The following is a 16,546-nucleotide window of genomic DNA, read 5'->3' on the forward strand; positions in this document are numbered from 1 at the left end:
TCATCTAATGTTTATTGTGCTCCGGGCCCTGTGCTAGCATCTGTGGATGCAGCAACAACGAACAAGACAAAGTCCTTGACTAAGATATGAATCTTCAAGGAGGAGGGCGAAGGCTCAGGGTCTATCAGAAAAGAAAGCCTGGGGGTGTGCACACATATGCCAAAACAGATCAAGTTGCACACTTTAAATATGTGCAGTTCATTCTATAAGCCCCATAGCAGATATCCCCTCTGGTCCCACTGGCACATTATCAGTTTTGTTCAGACTCTATTGTAAAAGGCATGCTCTGCCAGTAAAGGAAGAGCTGGTTGCCTGGCAGCAGCCAGTAGTGTGTGCTCCATGAAGTCACCTGCCTGAGGTCACAGACAGTAACAATAAAGCTGGGATTTGAACCCCATGCCTCCAAAGCCCATGTTCCCTTCACTAGGCCACACCACACCCTATCTAACGCTGCTGCTGCTGCACTTCAGTGTGATCCAATCACTCACTACAGAACTACCCTGTAGGGCATGTCCTTAGCCCAGAGATCTCTCCTTCCTGAGGGCTTTCCCAATCACAGGGGCCCCAACAGAATGCTGGGCCCTTGGCCCACTGCAGCTCTGCCGAACCTCTTAAACGCCAATAAAGCACTGTGAAAACCACAGTCACCGAACACACAAGAGGAAAATATGCGTGCACCCATAAAAATGTACACCTCATTTATCCAGAATTCAGCATAAGAATCCCGTATAAATAAAGAAATTCATGGGTTAAAGCTAAAACAATTTATTCATGAGACTTCCTCAGGCTCTGATTTATCACCTATGGACTGTTTTTCTCTTCAGTGCTGACAATTAGCTCCTAAGCCCACAGGTATGGAAAGGGTATTTGAGGCAGGCATACGACAGCGGTAAGAACTGCTGACAGCTAATGTGTGGAAAGCAAGAGGGCAGAAAAACTTTAAAAAGCTGAAAGACATAAAAACTTCAAACAAATAATAGGGGAAACAGCTCAAGCCCTAACACTGTTTAAATCACAACATAAAAAATTATGTTTAAAATGTTCACTTGGGATCATTAGGGAAAGTCTGTATCACATTCAGCACATTCCATTAAGAAAGCAAGGAAATAATATATTTTCCAAAGATTTCCATTCTAAATGGGAGATTTTGGTGCTTAATGGGCAAAAACCCAAAACTAAATTATCTAGAAAATTCTGTTCAAAAAGAATTACTTTCCTCTTGGAAATGGTTAGGCATTCCTAGTTGACAATGGTTTTATTGTAAATGACTTTACGATAATTTGCATGAATCCATACTGTGTTAATTCTTTGGGCTACAGTACTAATGGGAACAGTATTACACTGCACACTTTTATAGAACCTAGCATATATATGTGCATATGTGCAGCTACATAGATATACCAGTCCATGTTACTATAAATGTTCTACAATAAGAGCTGACTTAAATGGATTCTTTCCTAGTGAATAATACTTGTTTATAAAGAAAAGGGTGCTCAGGAGCTGGCTTTTTTGGCCAGCAATGGCCCTGATTTACTGTCTGACTGAAAGCAAATCATTTAATCTCTTTGTACATCACTGATTTCCTTATTTGTAAAAATAAGATAATGATTTACCTCTCAATTTGGCGGATTTTAAACTACAGATCCTTCTCAACTTATGATGAGGTTACGTTCCGATAAACCCATCATAAGTTGAGAATATCGAGTCAAAAATGCATTTAAAACACCTAACCTACTGAACATCATAGCTTAGCCTAGCCTACCTTAAATGTCCTCAGAATGCTTACATTAGCCTATATTTGGGTAATATCATCTAATACAAAGCCTATTTTATAATAAAGTGTTGAATATCTCATGTCATTTATTGAATACTGTACTGAAAATGAGAAACAATGGTTGTATGGGCACAGAATCGTTGTATCCTACCACATATCGCTAGCCTGGGAAAAGATCAAAATTCAAAGTAGTTTCTACTGAATGCGTATCACTTTTGCACCGTCATAAATTTGAAAAATCTTAAATTGAATCATTCTAAGTTGGGGACCATCAGCACTACTATAAAATTCTTTAGAAATATCTTCTTATATTTAGATAAATAATTTAAACCTTAAGTAACATGTTTTAAAACGCTGAAGATTTCCCCAGTAGAATATCTTACAAAGAAACAGATGTCTAAAAGCAAGTTAAAATAAAAAGTTACTTATACTTGTTCTAAAGCTCTATAAAAACAATTGATAGCATTAGGGTTGAAACTAATTTAAAAAAGAGGATGCAATTAAGCCCTCTGAATGAATTTCCAGTGTACAATCTTACTTTCCATGGAGATAAGAGTTGCTTTTATGATTTCAATTAAACGGACTTTCCTTCTACCATTAACCTTCTCTTGAAGGAGGTGGCAACCCAGCAGCGGAATAAATCAAACATATGCATTGTTGCAAAGCGTCTGCCCACTGTGCTGAGCTGTCAGTCTCTGAGATCTCCCTGACACGAGAGCAAACTAAAGCCAGGTTACAGCAGGAATTTGATCAGCTCCATTCATTCATATTTTCTCTCGAAGCTCCAATAACAAGCACACACAAGAAAGAGTAGAAGGTGGAGAGGGGAAAGTCTGAAGGACAGGGGCACAAATACCAAGACAGCAGGATGTGACAAACAGCCAGTTTTGTAGTGATTCGAGTTGTGCAGGGCCTGAAGCTTATACAATGTGGGTCTCTTTTCTTAAAAAAGAATACAAAATTATAAACACAAGACCTCAAAGGTCCTTCTCAGTGCCTTGGAAGGGGCTCGTGACAGTGAGGAACCCTGAAGCCTGAATTTCCTTAGCTTTATACAAAATCTGTCCCATAAATGACACCCCAATTCAGGTTAAGGGATGGGGCAGAACCTCAGAACACTGAAAACCACAAGCGACTTCAGACATTGCCTACTGCAGTCTTCTAGATGAGAAAACAGTAGGCCAGAAGTGACTAGACATTTCCATGTGCCTGAAAGATGAGGTGGTTAGAAACCACACAGAGAAAGTGGGAAGTAAGGTGCTCAAGAAATGGTATGTACAGACAGATGAGAAGTGCAGGACCTGACACAGCTACGGTGTTGTCGATGCTTTTCGTGAACACAACTAGGCAGGAAGACAAAGGGAATGGTGGGGTCAGGGGAGAAGCCACCACAGCGGAGCTCAGAGCTGGCAGGTGGCGACCGGGAAATCAAGGCACAGACAGCATGTGAAGGCTGTGGTGGTGCACAGCAGGTCGCTCCTAACAGCAAGGTGCAAACATGGCAGGTCGAAGAGCACGTGTAGATGGGAGGCCACGATCCAGCAATGACACAGAGGAGAGACAAAACAGAATGATGACACCAGACCCAGGGGTACTGAGGAAGGTATCTCAGTACTCAGTATGCAGCCGCAGACCAGATAGCGGAGTACATGTGGGGTGAGTGCTGAGGCAGCTGCTGCTGCAGGGTGCTCCCCATTCCCGCTTCCCCCTCCCGGAGCCATCTGCTCACGCTCAGCCAGAAACGTGGACATCACTGTAAGCGCCACCACCTCACTCCTATCCCATCAGACTGGCCCCAAATGCTCCCCACGACTGTGGCCAGGTCTTCAGGGCTGACCGTCTCTGTCCCGAAAGCCGCACATCTCCACAGGAACTGCAGTCATCGCACCACAGACCCCACCCGCGCAGACCGCCTGCTCACGGCGGCCCGAGCACTTGGCCTCCTGTCCAGATCCCCTCAGGCACCACTTCATGTCTAACGTCCCGAGCACATCAGACGGTCTAAACCCCGCGTCTGGACCTGCTGCTCCCTCCGCAGCACGAATGGCCTCCTGCCGCAACAACTCCCCACTGCCCCTTGCACAGAACTGAGCTCAGACCCCACTATAGACCTGCCCCTGTGTGGACGCCTGCGGCCGGGTCCAACCTGGCTGACGGAGACAGTCAATTGCTCAGCCCCTGCTGTCCTCTGCGGGCGGCAAGCCCCTACTGTCCATCTTTCCCCTGCCCGTGCTGAGACCTCGCACTGCCAGTGCGGCCGCGGACAGGGCCCAGGGGGACCGGGGAGGCGGAGCGGGGGTCAGAGGACATCTCTGCAGGCAGCAGTACAGCCATGCCCAAGCCAAGGACAACAGACAGAGGCCTCCCAAGGGAGGGTCGGGTCCCACGACACGGGGAGGGGGCTAGGCACAGCAACGGGGTCGGGGGTCAGGGGCATGAGGGGACAGGAGAGGGCCAGGTGCAGCACCGGGGTCGGGGGTCAAGGGTAGGGTGACAGGAGAGGACCAGGTGCAGCGCTGGGGTTGGGGGTCAGGGGTGTGAGGGGACAGGAGAGGGCCAGGTGCAGCACTGGGTCGGGGTCATGGGTGTGAGGGGCCAGGTGCAGCACCGGGGTCGGGGGTCAAGGGTAGGGTGACAGGAGAGGACCAGGTGCAGCGTCAGGATCAGGGGCATGACGGGACAGGAGAAGGCCAGGTGCAGCACTGGGGTCAGGGGTCAAGGGTGGGGTGACAGGAGAGGGCCAGGTGCAGCGCCGGAGTCGGGGGTCAGGGGCATGAGGGGACAGGAGAGGGCCAGGTGCAGTACTGGGGTTGAGGGTCGGGGCATGGGGGGACAGGAGAGAGCCAGGTGCAGCACCAGGGTCGGGGGTCAAGGGTGGGGTGACAGGAGAGGGCCAGGTGCAGCGCCGGGTCGGGGGTCAGGGGCGTGAGCGGACAGGAGAGGGCCAGGTGCAGCGCCGGGGTCGGGGGTCAAGGGTGGGGTGACAGGAGAGGGCCAGGGCGCAGCACCGGTGTCGGGGGTCGGGGGCTGACGTGACATGAGAGGGCCAGGTGCAGCTCCAAGGTCAGGGGTCAGAGGACAGAGATGACAGGAGAGGGCCATGGCGCAGCGCTGGAGTCGGGGGCGTGGGGTGACAGGAGACGGCCAGGGAGCAGCACCCGGGCTGGGGACTGAGGCGACAGCAGAGGGACAGACGCAGCGCCGGGGTCGAGGGTCAGGGGCTGAGGTGACAGGAGCGGCGGGGGGCGGCGGCGAGGCTGGCGCCGGGAGCGGGGCGGCGGGCACCCGCGAGGGCACAGAGCCGCTAGCGCCACCCGGCCGCGCAGGCCCGGAGGCCCGTCCCTACCTAGAGATACGCAGCACCGCCGGAGACGCGCAGCCTGCCCTCCGCCCGCTCTAGCCCCGCGCACTTCCGCTTCCGCTCGGACACTTCCGCTCGAGGGACCGCCCCCGCGCGGGGGCGAGGCACGCGCTGCCGGGCCCAAGAGTCTCAGGGGGAGTGAGGTGCGCAGGCGCAGGAGACCAACTGGCTATGCCGGCGCCGGGGGTGCGAGGTGCGCAGGCGCCGCGCCCGTTGCCACGGAAACCGGGTCACCTGCAGGTGCTGTGCTGCCGGCACGTGGGGTCGTCGGCCGCTGTGTCTGACGCCAGGGTTCTGCGCAAGGACTCGTAGTGGCCAATGCCGGCTGGCTTAGGAGACTGTCAGCTGGTCCAGCCCCGGCTAAGCGAAAGGCTGTTGTTAGCATCCGAACACGCCCATCACCATCTGGAGCATGGCAGGGGGATGGGAATGCAGAGTGGCGTGGGCTTACAGCCTGGGACCTTGGGCAAGTTACTGAACCTCTGTCCCCTTGGCTTCTTCCTCTGTGAAGTTGGGGTCATAATGGTCCTTCCCAGACCCAGCTTGGCCCATGGTCAACACTAAGTAAATAGGAGCCATTTGTTAGTAGCTAATGCTGTGATGTTGGGGAGGACCATCTGTACTCTTGAGCCCAGGTCTTTTTAACTGGCAGGTTCGCCAGTCTGGAACGGAGTGGGAGAGTTCCGGGCCGAGGGAGAAGCAAGGACGGGTGAGGATGCATACTGATTTAGAGGAATGTCAGTGCATGCAACGTCTGCAGGAGGGGCAGAGGCAGACAAAACTGACCAAGTGACCCTGATCATGCAGGGTCTTCGTCTCACGTTAAGCAGTTTGGACTCTGTTTGTAAGCCACTGTCTGGACCTTATTTCTAAAGCAGCTTTAAGATAGGTAAACTTCCCATTTGGGACGTGCTCCCGTGGGCGCGGAGGGAAGGCAGGCTTCAGATCACTTGCAGTTCCCAAGCCTCTAGCTGCAACACCACCCTTTTCTCTGTGACCAGGAGAACATTTCGGTAGACAAGTGTGATGACAGAATAACCTTGAAACCAATCTAACTTGCTTTTTAAGTAAATTATTGACAAACAATTATTAATCATAACAAATTATGTAAATGCATCTCAAAACCTATCTTTACATACAACATGTATTAGTAGGGCTGTTGTAAGCCCCAGGGAGCTAGAGGCTTCAGTCAGGGCTTCAGTAAAATGATCAAATATCCTTCCTTCAGAGTCTTGCAAAGCTCTAGACAGATGAAGCACTCCGAAAGCATTACCAAATTGAAGCCACACCATTTGTTTGTATTAAACAACTTAGGAAGGAATCTCTCCATTCAGCATACAAGGCTTTCATCTCCTGTTGATTTTTTTTTCTAAGTAAAATCAACAAGCAGTACTCGGTACCTATTACTGGTTAGGTGCCAAAGGGTGACACGAAGAAGTATGTGAAATGGTCTCGAGTCTGAAGGAATGCACATTGTGGCAAGGAGATAATGTGTGAACTGAGCCTGGAAGGAAGGGTAAAATCTGAGACAGGATTAGAAGAGGAACGACTTTCAGGCAGAAGGAGAAAACCTGGGAAAGAGATGGAGGTAGAAATTCAGGTGGTGGAGGAAGGAACCAGGGACAGTGGACTTCAGGAGCAAGAGGCTGTCACAGATAACAGTGGAGACACTGGACCGGATTGTGGAGGTGGAGGGAGGCAGGCAACCGAAGCCCCTCTGATTGCCTTCCAGGAATCTTAGCACTTGGCAGTTCTCATCTACTCCACAGAGCTTCCAGTAAGCATTCTGCCTCACTCCTGAATACACACAGATGACCAAGGGTCAACAGACATTTGAGGGAGACAGACAGAAAAAGGGAAAAACAAAGTAGGAAGAAGAAAAGATAAAATCTTTATTATTTGCAGTCTCTGAAGATAGTATTACACCCTTGAAAGAAAATGAGAAAAGTATGTAAAAGAACATTCAGAAAATAAGAAAGAGCTCTTGAAAATTAAAAAAAGAAGTAAATTTAAAAGTTGATAAAAGAGAAGATAAATTTGATGATACTCAGGTAACAATACAAAGGAAAAGAGATGGAGAAAGAGAAAACATAAGAAAATTAGCAGATTAATCTAAAAAATTTGACATCTGAGAAATAGGAATTACAGGAAAGAGAATAGAGAAAATAAAAAGGAGGAAATTACTCAATATTTCAATTACTCAATTACTCAAATAATTCAAGAAAACTTCCCAGATCTAAAGACACGTTCTCATATTGAAAGGGCTCACCAAATGTCCAGCACAACAAAGCTAAAAAGATCCACAGCAAGGCACCTCATCACAAAACTTCAGCGATAAAGGAAAGAGCTTAAAAAGTTTCCATGAGGAAAAATAGAAAGGTCACATTTAAGGGATTGGAAAGCAAAATGACATGGAAATTCTCAATAGAATCCCTGAGGCTGACATTCAAAGGAGCATTAACTTTAAAATTCTGAAGAAAATAATTCTAACATGAAATTCTACTCTGAATCAAAATGTTAATTAAATGTGAAGGTAGAATAAAGATATTTTCAGATATGCAGCTCAGAAACATTATCTACTCGGGCCAGCCAGGTGGTGTAGTGGTTAAGTTTGTACGCTCCCCTGCTGAGGCCTGGGGTTCACAGGTTAGCATACTGGCAGCAGACATATACACTACCCATCAAGCCATGCTGTGGCAGGCATCCCACATACAAAATAGAGGAAGCTTGCCACAGATGTAGGCTCAGCAACAATCCTCCTCAAGCAAAAAGAGGAAGATTGGCAACAGATGTTAGCTCAGGGCCAATCTTACTCCAAAAAAAAAAAACCCAGCATGTATTATAAAAAATAAATATTATCTACTAAATACTTTATCTCAGAAATCTCCTGGAGGAAATTCTTCTCCAAAATTAAGACGTCAAGAAAGGAATACTTAGGACCCAGATAGCAAGGAATCTAAGTGAAGGGAGAGGAAGGAAGTCCCAGGACAAAAGCTGGAGACCGTCTAGGTTGGAGCAGGAGGCTTCCTGGAGACATATTTCCAGGAAAAAGTGAAACCAATGGAAAACCTATTTGAATATTTTAAAAGGATATCTTTAGAGTTTGGTGACAATGATAAGTAAAAGGTACATAGAAAAGGCAATAAGCAAATAAATTAGGTAATTGTTGAATCCAATAAAGACAGAAATGTACAGGAAAGAAAATGTAACCATGGTATATGCCTCAAATGTAAATGAGGATTACTTAATTTTAACAGGGTAAATACTGAATAGTAATTTAATCAAGGGATGTTATGACCTTTTGAAAAAGGGGAGGTGATTTTATATGTGTTCATAAACATATGTGTGTCTAGGAAATCAAGTGAAGGAGTTAAATCCTCATCTTCTAGAGGAAGTCATAAACAATATACACAACAGAAAAAGAAAAACATAGCATTAGAAACTCTTTTTTAAGAAATATGAGGGTAAATTCCAAAAGAAATAGCTAAGAGTTAAATGTAGAAAAAGAAATTGGGAGTGGGGATCCGTGGTGTGGGCAATTGCTATTTTTTGTTATAAATCTAGAAATACTATTTGAATTTTAAAATCTGTAAGTATATTACTTTGATAAACGGAACAATTTTAAGTTTTAAAAAGTGGTTAAGTAACTAGTACAAGGGGTAGTAAGTGGCACAATTGTTACTCAAACTCAAATCCGTCTAAATTCTAAAGGCTTCAAAATATTTTTTACATCTACAAAACACCACAGTGAAGGCAAGGAAAAGCTAGAGATTTCTTCAGGTCTCTCCGGGGAGATGAAAAGGAAAGTTGTACACAGAAATCAGTGCAAAAGGAGCAAAAACGAATTACCTGTGATCATTCACCCTTTCCCCATCTCCTGCTTCAAGCCACACATAGACACTCTCCTGTGCCCTATTGTGTACATCAGATTGATCAGTTTGGGGACATTCTAAAAACAGGATGAAGGATTTACATAAAAGGGGAAAATAAGGAGGAAAGAAAGGAACAAAGAAGAAAAAACTGGAGGTTGAGAATAGGGAAAAGTTGGGTATTAAGGGAGAGTAACACGTGGAAGAGAAAGACTTCATGTCAACTGTGAGAAAGATAACATGGAGAAGGAAATGAGTTGGGAAATGATAGGATTTGGGACAGGTTTCTCTTGGTAACAAACTGACCCTTTAAATAGATAGCCTTCAAGGTTTATCTGGAATTAGTTTTAATTTTATTTGTATGCTGAACTGAATTTCTTTGAATGCAACAACCACATGGGCCCTACATTTTATTTGAGTAATGGTTTACCATCCAAAAATTGAGAAAGAAAAAAAAAGCCACAACATAAAAACATACTGATTTCTACATGGTTGATGCACATTAAATGCTACTGACATGTTTTCTTGCTGATAAAAAGTGTCATAGAAAAAGAAAAGGTCCCTCTTCCTCTACTGGTCATTGTTACATCTGTTTGTGACTTCTGGGCCACTGCAGGCATCACGCATTCATGAGAGGGAGCCAACCAAGTTTCAAGGCCAACAACCAAGCACAGTGGAGCAGAAAGATGGAAGGCACCTTGTGCCTTGACAACGTGGTTGAGCCAAAAACTAACACGAAGACCACTCTACCTCCTAACTCCATGAGAGGATGTCTTTCCCGTACAGTGAAGAGTGTTGAACAGGGTTTCCTGTTACTTGCAGCCAAAAGTCTCCTAACTTTCACCTTCCACCCATGAAGGAATAATCCCCACAGAACTTGTCCCTCTATTCTAAACAACGAGAAAACGACACTAAATACATAAAATTAGTATTTTCAGACAGTAGACAACAGGAAGTGAAGGAAGGAGATTCCAGACAGAAGGGAAACAATGAGGTGTGCCCAGTGACTCCTCTGATTTTCTGCCTAGATCAGCAGAGAAAATCAATGAAACAAAAGGCTGGTTCTTTGATAAGATCGATGAAACTGATAAACCTGTAGCTATATTGATTGTGATAAAAAGAGAGAAGGCACGGATTACCCATACTAACAATGGAAGATGATTTCACATCTTGTACTTAGGCTGAAGCATTAAAAGGAGACTGTCTGAACAACTTTAGATGAGGTGAAGAAATTCCTTAAACCATACAAGTCACCAAACCTGACCAAAGAAGAAATAGAAAATCTCAGTAACCCTATGTTTATTAAACCCTGTATTTATTTATTCAATTGAATTTGTAAATTAAAACCTTCCAACAAAGAAAACTCCAGACCCAAGTGGCCTCACTGGCAAATTCTCTCAGGCCTTTCAGGAAGACATATTAATCGGACATGAACTCTTTCTGAAAATAACAGAGCGGGGAAGACTTTTCTACTCATTTATAATTTATATAGTGGCAGAAAGCAGATCTAATTTCACTTTGGACCTGGGGCTCCTGTGACAGGTGAGCGGATGAATGAATAAGAGTCAATGAGGTGGCCTCCTGAGCGCTATGTGCTTTGGGCAGGTGGGGCTGAGCCCAGCCCCCGCTATGAACTGTGATTGGGAGAAGCCGGTTGTGGTTTTTCCACTTGCCTTGATTGTGGTTGGTTCCGTGGTGGCCTAAGACTTAGTTCCAGCCACTGAGAAATGTAGGTGGTGGTGGGTCATGCCTCACACACTCAGGGCCCTTAACAACCTGAAAACTGCCACCTTTTTTTTGCCTGAATTAACCTACTAATGTTAATAGGCACAGTGCCAACTCCCACGAAAACGTAGTTTGCGATTGTTCCTACAAAGCCAGGCTCACCCACCATGCCGCCCTTACCCAGCAACAGCCCAATGCCTAGGTTTTGAAAGCACTTTACAATCTTTAGTTATTGGTGATGATGACTGATAAACAGCCCTCCGCCCCGTTCCCATTTTCCTAAAAGAAAATAGCATTTTGGAAACAGATCTTGATGGTGAGCCAGTGCTGTCCTCACTCTGTTTCCTGGGAGGTGGTGGAGGAGCCGGAGTAAGAATTAAAAGACAAGAGGGAAGGAAACTGCTGGAAAGCGAGGAATGCCACGCTAGAAAGGAGGTCCTACACTTGAGATTAAGGAATGCGTGGATTTGATGGTGAAAAAACATTTGCGTAAATTTGTCCCCTCTTTTTTCCTCCAATACTTAGGCTGTTTATTGGGGTCCCTTTCTCTGCAGCCCATTTACTGGAGCAGGGCTTTGCAAAGCCGGTCTCCTAGCAGCGAATGCAGGAGGCCCATTCATATTACAATGGACGGAAAGGAAAGAAAGAGCCTGGTTTGTTTAAACTGCCCCTGTCTTCATTCACAGCCTGATGTCCGTCTGCATTGTGACACCCACAATGGCACTAAAGGACTCATTGTGGCCGAAAACAAATCAAAACAGAATAAGGGGTGCTAAGATAAAAGAGTCATGCAACAAAATTGCTTAAAAAATCTAAGTCTTACATCTGAGATTTATGTTACCTTTTGGCTGTGTGGCCTATTGACCGGTGTTTATAATAACCACTAGAGTTTAATAAACAAAAAGATAAATGGGAACCTTATGTACATTTTTAAAGGCGCTCACACAGAAAGGATGGGTATGCTGCGTTGCTTTGGAAGCTGTTTAATAATTACGGTTCTCTGTTTGCACAACATTTGGGGCGCCGCACTCTGCACTGTGTTGATTCTCCTTCCGATAAACGTGCCCTAGCTGCGCCCATGCGGCCCAACAGCGTCCCCCACACAGTGGCCCCCACCGCCCACCCCGGGCCTGAACCCACATCAGATGTTGCAAGAACCCACGCCCAGTTCAGCAGGCAACAGGTGGAAGGTTGAATAGCTTCACACGTTTTTCGGGAGAGGGGGTGGGGAGAAAGAGGAAAAAAGGAGGGCGCGAGGGCAGGCTTCGGGGGCCGATTTAAGGATTAGATCAGATGTTATAGCCAGTGAAAAATTAAACAGCCCGGTGCTCTGGGGAGCGCAGATTAATATATTTAGTGACTGTGCGCACAAAGGCTGCTCATTGTAGCCACGTCTGAATGCCTGTGAATAGGATGGAACATATGCAGCCTGTCACCGCAGGTGCCCACATCTGTTCTTCCCGGGCAGATGCTCGCAAAAAGGGAGGTGGGAGGTCGGCAAGGACAGCGTGGTCGCAAGCTTCGCCTTGCCGAGCTCCTTGGGTCCCGCGGGGACACTCGTGGGGAGGGCGCGCCGAGGCCTCGAGGCCCAGTTAGTCTGGGGCGATTCCGCTCGGAGACCGGGGCGCCTTCGCCCCGCGGGCCGTGTGATTGACTGGCCGCCCCGGGGACCAGGCGACAGGTGCCCGCGACCTCCCGGGTGGGCGCCGTCTTGGGGAGGGAGGCTTCAGGAAGGCCCTCCACGTCGCCCCCGGCGCCTTCTCTCCCCTCCCCCATGGTCTTACAAAGCCCCAGGCTCGCGACCCCCAGGTGCGAGGCCTCGGCTGGGACCGAGCTTTAACGCAGGTGACCTCCGGCTTCAGGGTCGGGATCCCCGGTGCTGCAGCCCTCGGGGAGCGCACGAAGGGCACCCCGCCGCACGTTCCCGCCGCCCCAGGCCTCTGACCGCGCACAGACGCCCCTCCGAGCGAGCGCCCGGCGCCGCGCCGCCACCACCTCCAGGAAGCCCTCCGGAACGCCATCTTGCGCCACAGCCCCTCCCGGGCGGTAGCCGCCTGCCCGGAGCGCCCCCGCCGGCTCCCGGCACGTTCCTGAGTGGAGAGCTCGGAGGGGCCGCCGGGGGCGCGGCGGGAGCAGCTGCGCGGTCATCTGATCCGGGACAAAGGCGCGCCCGCCGGGCCGGGCCAGGTAAACACGGCTTTGTCATGGAGATGAGGCGCGGGGCCCCGGCAGATGATGCGCGGCCGGGAAGGAGTGGCCCAGCCCCGGACGCGGGGGCGGGAGGCCGCGGCGTGCGGGCCACAGCTGAGCCACGCGACCCGCGCTCGTGCGAATCCGCCCCGGCCACCCGCCGCCCCACGCCCCGCACCCCAACACACCACGTGGGGCCGGAGGTTCCTTTCTCTCCGCGCCAAGGCCGCTGGGCCCTTGAAAACAGAGAAGGCTGCGACCCGCCGACCCTGCCCCCTGGGGCGGTCAGCGCCCCCGTCCCACTCGCGGGGTCTCCAGCGCCCAGTCTGCGGTTGGAAGGGAAAGGTTGAGGAGAAGTTGTCAGGGCCCATCGCTTCTTACCCTGGGCTTCCGGCCTCCTGCCACCCCCACTCTTCACCCCACGAACCTGCTGGGCCAGAGGTCGCTGTCCTGGGTGTCTGTGGGGCCACCCCTCCTCTGAGGCGGCTGCCGCCAAAGAGGGCTGAAGAGGCAGGAGCTGTGTGGGGCCTCACTGGGTGTACAGTGTGTGTTTATTTATCCTCCAGCGTCTAAACACCTGCCAGATCTGCCCTCTTGATTCTCGGCTGTGGGTGAATGGATGGCTCAGGTTAGAATGTGTCTTCACTTACACAGACCCAAACCTAACTCAATCAGGTGTCAGCGTATCCTTGTAAATGTTCATGGGTCTCCGAGATTCAGTCCTTAAGACAGCCTTGAGAAGTAAGAAGTAGGGAAATACCCATAATGGCTACAGGGCTGGAGAGAGAGACGTCAGTAAGAGCTTCCTATATCCACAGCAAACCGGCCAGTTCCTCTGCTGTGTTAACCGCTTTGTGACTGATGGAGCATGGGCAGAGGGTGTGTTGGTGGGAGATGCGATACTAATACTAATTAATAAACATGCTTAGGGTCCCTTCTGCTTCTGCTGCTTTTTTTCTTTATTTTTTTTCCAAGTAAGCTGGCATGTTTGATCAACACCAGATTTGCTGCCTGGAAGTTTTTTATTTTGTTGTTCTGAACAAGGACCCTAATTCTTCTTAGGAATAAGAGAACCTCTCTGTTGGGTACACAGCATTCAGTTGGTCTAAGAAAACACAAACCCCACTCAAGTCTCCAGACTTGTTTACACAGAAAACTGAACCTGTGGCTGGCTTAGAGTCTGAAGCCTATTCTGGGCATTGTTTATTGCAATCTGCCCGGATCCCCCGCCCCAACCACCACCACACACATACCTTCAGAATAGAACCCTTCTCTGGGTGAAGGGGGATTGAAACAGGATTGGGGGATCGCAGTACCAGGTCGCACTCAGTGCTGAGGATGGGCATCTTTAATTTGATAAAATGATCGCAGTGAGCTTTTATTCCCAAGTGGCCCAATAAAATGATGGGTGAAATAACCAGGGTCTCCAGCAAACAGAACCCAGCTGTAGTTGTGCGGCCGTGGCTCTGACTATACAACCTGAGCCCAGCCTGGCCACTCGGGTTATTCAGGCTATGAGCCATGCCTGCCCAGGAAAAACAAAACACCCCCCTCTGGGCAGTAATTCCTCTCTCCACTCCTGTCTGATGTATGGGTGCCTTCTAAGCCCTAATGAGCCCCACTTTGTACAGTACATTTGCTGAGACATCAAAAAGTATTTAAAAGAAAGTTTCCTGCTTTTTCCTAATGAGTAAGGTGAGGATTTATGGTGTGTGGGGAGGAGGGAATCTGGCTGCTAGGGCCAACACGGAGGCAAGTCTATTTAACACGCTCTAGCTTAAGCTCCCTCTGCATTTCGGGGGTGCACAGCACTTGGTTGCAGGAGTATAGAGACATGCAGTTAGGGAGTGAAAAAACGCCATTTGGTTCAGAGCAGATGGCTGGCTAGGGAGCTGATGGCGTCTAAAGGCGTGTCATCCCCCTTCAGCCTGAATCCCTAAGGGCTCCCCTTGTCTTCCCAATCAATGAAAATTAAAGTGCAAAGAAAGGATGAATAGTTGGACCTCGAGTCTCTCCTTTGTTCATCCCAGCTACTGGTGTGCAGGAGTTAAACTACAACAGGCTCCTATAGAAACACTGAAGTTAAACAGTCTCCCGTTAGCTCAGCTTTGAAAGGGAGAGGGGAGAGGAGCCAACGTGGGGTAGGGGGCAGAGAGAGAGAGAGAGAAGAGGAAGGAGGAGGAGGAGGAGGAGGAGGAAGAAGGGAGAAGAGGAAGAAGAAAGAAGAGGAAGAACAGGAGGAGGAGGAAAGAGAAGAAAAGGGCTTTCTGCTTGATTTCCCCAATACAGAATCGTGTGGCATAAATTAAGTTGGAAAAGAATGAATGCTTTGGGCAGGATTCTGATGGATTTTACGATGCCTTTCAGTTCCGCTTTGCCGCTGTAATCGAGAAATCTGTGCCGCGTCAATTTAACAAATACTTGATACTGAGGGGGGTTTGTTAAAGATTTGGGGCAAGTCTTTTTTCCCCCGAGGTTTAAGCTCTTGCGCGTGGAACTTTTTATTTCCAGTTTTCTAAACAGGCATTCAAATGAGCCTGTTTCCCACTTCCATTTTCTAATTAAAAGGTTCCTGATATTTCATTTCTTACTGAAATCTACTCTCAGTCTCAGAGGCACAGAGGATTTAGAGCCCACATTCCTTTCTTCCTCTGCATCTCCCCTGCCCCTAAAGCCCTCTCACCTCCCTCCCTCACGGCTCCCTCTCTCTGACACACACACACACCCCAGCTTCCATACTGTAGGCAGCAGAGTTCTCAGAAATTAGCTTTCAGAGGAAACATAGATGTAGTGAAAAGGATGCTGACACTAGGTGGCAAGATTAAATTAGGATTCGCGCTGGCCTAGCCGTGTGGTGATGTCGCCAATCCTCACGGAGTCCGCTAAGGGCAGCCACGCTGGGATTGCCACTGCCATGGGGGTGCAACATCTTTTGAAGCCTCCATTTGTTCTGAACCAAACAGTAGGGGGCCCTGGTGGGGTCCAAGCCTGCCTTTCTCACCTCAGCTTTAAATGTTACATGCAGGTTACTTTCGATTAATTCTTTGCTTCTCTATGAGGCAGCAGAGGAAATCCTAAAATGTTCATAACTGCCGATCCCAAAACTTTACAGGTTTTTGGGAGCCACAGAATCAAGGTTCCGGTTGCCTAATAGCCCGAGGGACAGTCATGGATGACTTCACCCAGTGATTTTTAGATTGCTGTTTATAGTGGTTTTACTTGGTATTTGAGAATTTTCCTTCTTCCTGTGCCTTATATGATACTTTGTGATCTTTATGTCAGCTGCAATGAAAGTCACCTTTTGCCAGGACAGTGGCATTCCCACCAATAAGGCGCTGAGACACACCTGCAGGGAGGCCATGGTGGCAGGGCGCCTTGGGGCTGTGCTGCAATCAAAGTGACATGTACTCCAGCTCTCACACCTTTCATCCCAGTGAAGCTGCCATAGGTGTTGGGGGGAGGCTGAAGGAAGAGCAGACAGAGACTGGAAAGAGCCCTCGCTGTGGGCCCAGCACAAAGTTGGATGCCAGAGTAGGAGTCCATGCCCCACCTTACTTCTTGCACCGTGCCCCAAGCATGAGAGCAATTTAGATAATTCATTGTGTGGTACGTGTGTTCTCGGCCCTC

At 48.5% G+C, this 16,546-nt stretch overlaps 1 protein-coding gene across 2 annotated transcripts in view; it reads right to left on the bottom strand.

The window, feature by feature from the left end:
* Window positions 1-16,546, bottom strand: part of FAM120B (family with sequence similarity 120 member B) — a 96,610-nt gene that overhangs the window by 78,701 nt on the left and 1,363 nt on the right. The window contains exon 1 of one of the 2 annotated variants that reach the window (XM_008528283.2): window positions 5,121-5,302. The exons of the other annotated variant lie outside the window; for it this stretch is intronic. The gene's annotated coding sequence lies outside the window, so the exon portion shown is untranslated. Of the gene's footprint in view, window positions 1-5,120; window positions 5,303-16,546 lie in introns of those variants that run through there. 2 annotated transcript variants of the gene reach the window in all.

The sequence above is a fragment of the Equus przewalskii genome, chromosome 32 (genome assembly GCF_037783145.1).
Source record: "Equus przewalskii isolate Varuska chromosome 32, EquPr2, whole genome shotgun sequence".
NCBI classification, from domain to species: Eukaryota; Metazoa; Chordata; class Mammalia; order Perissodactyla; family Equidae; genus Equus; species Equus przewalskii.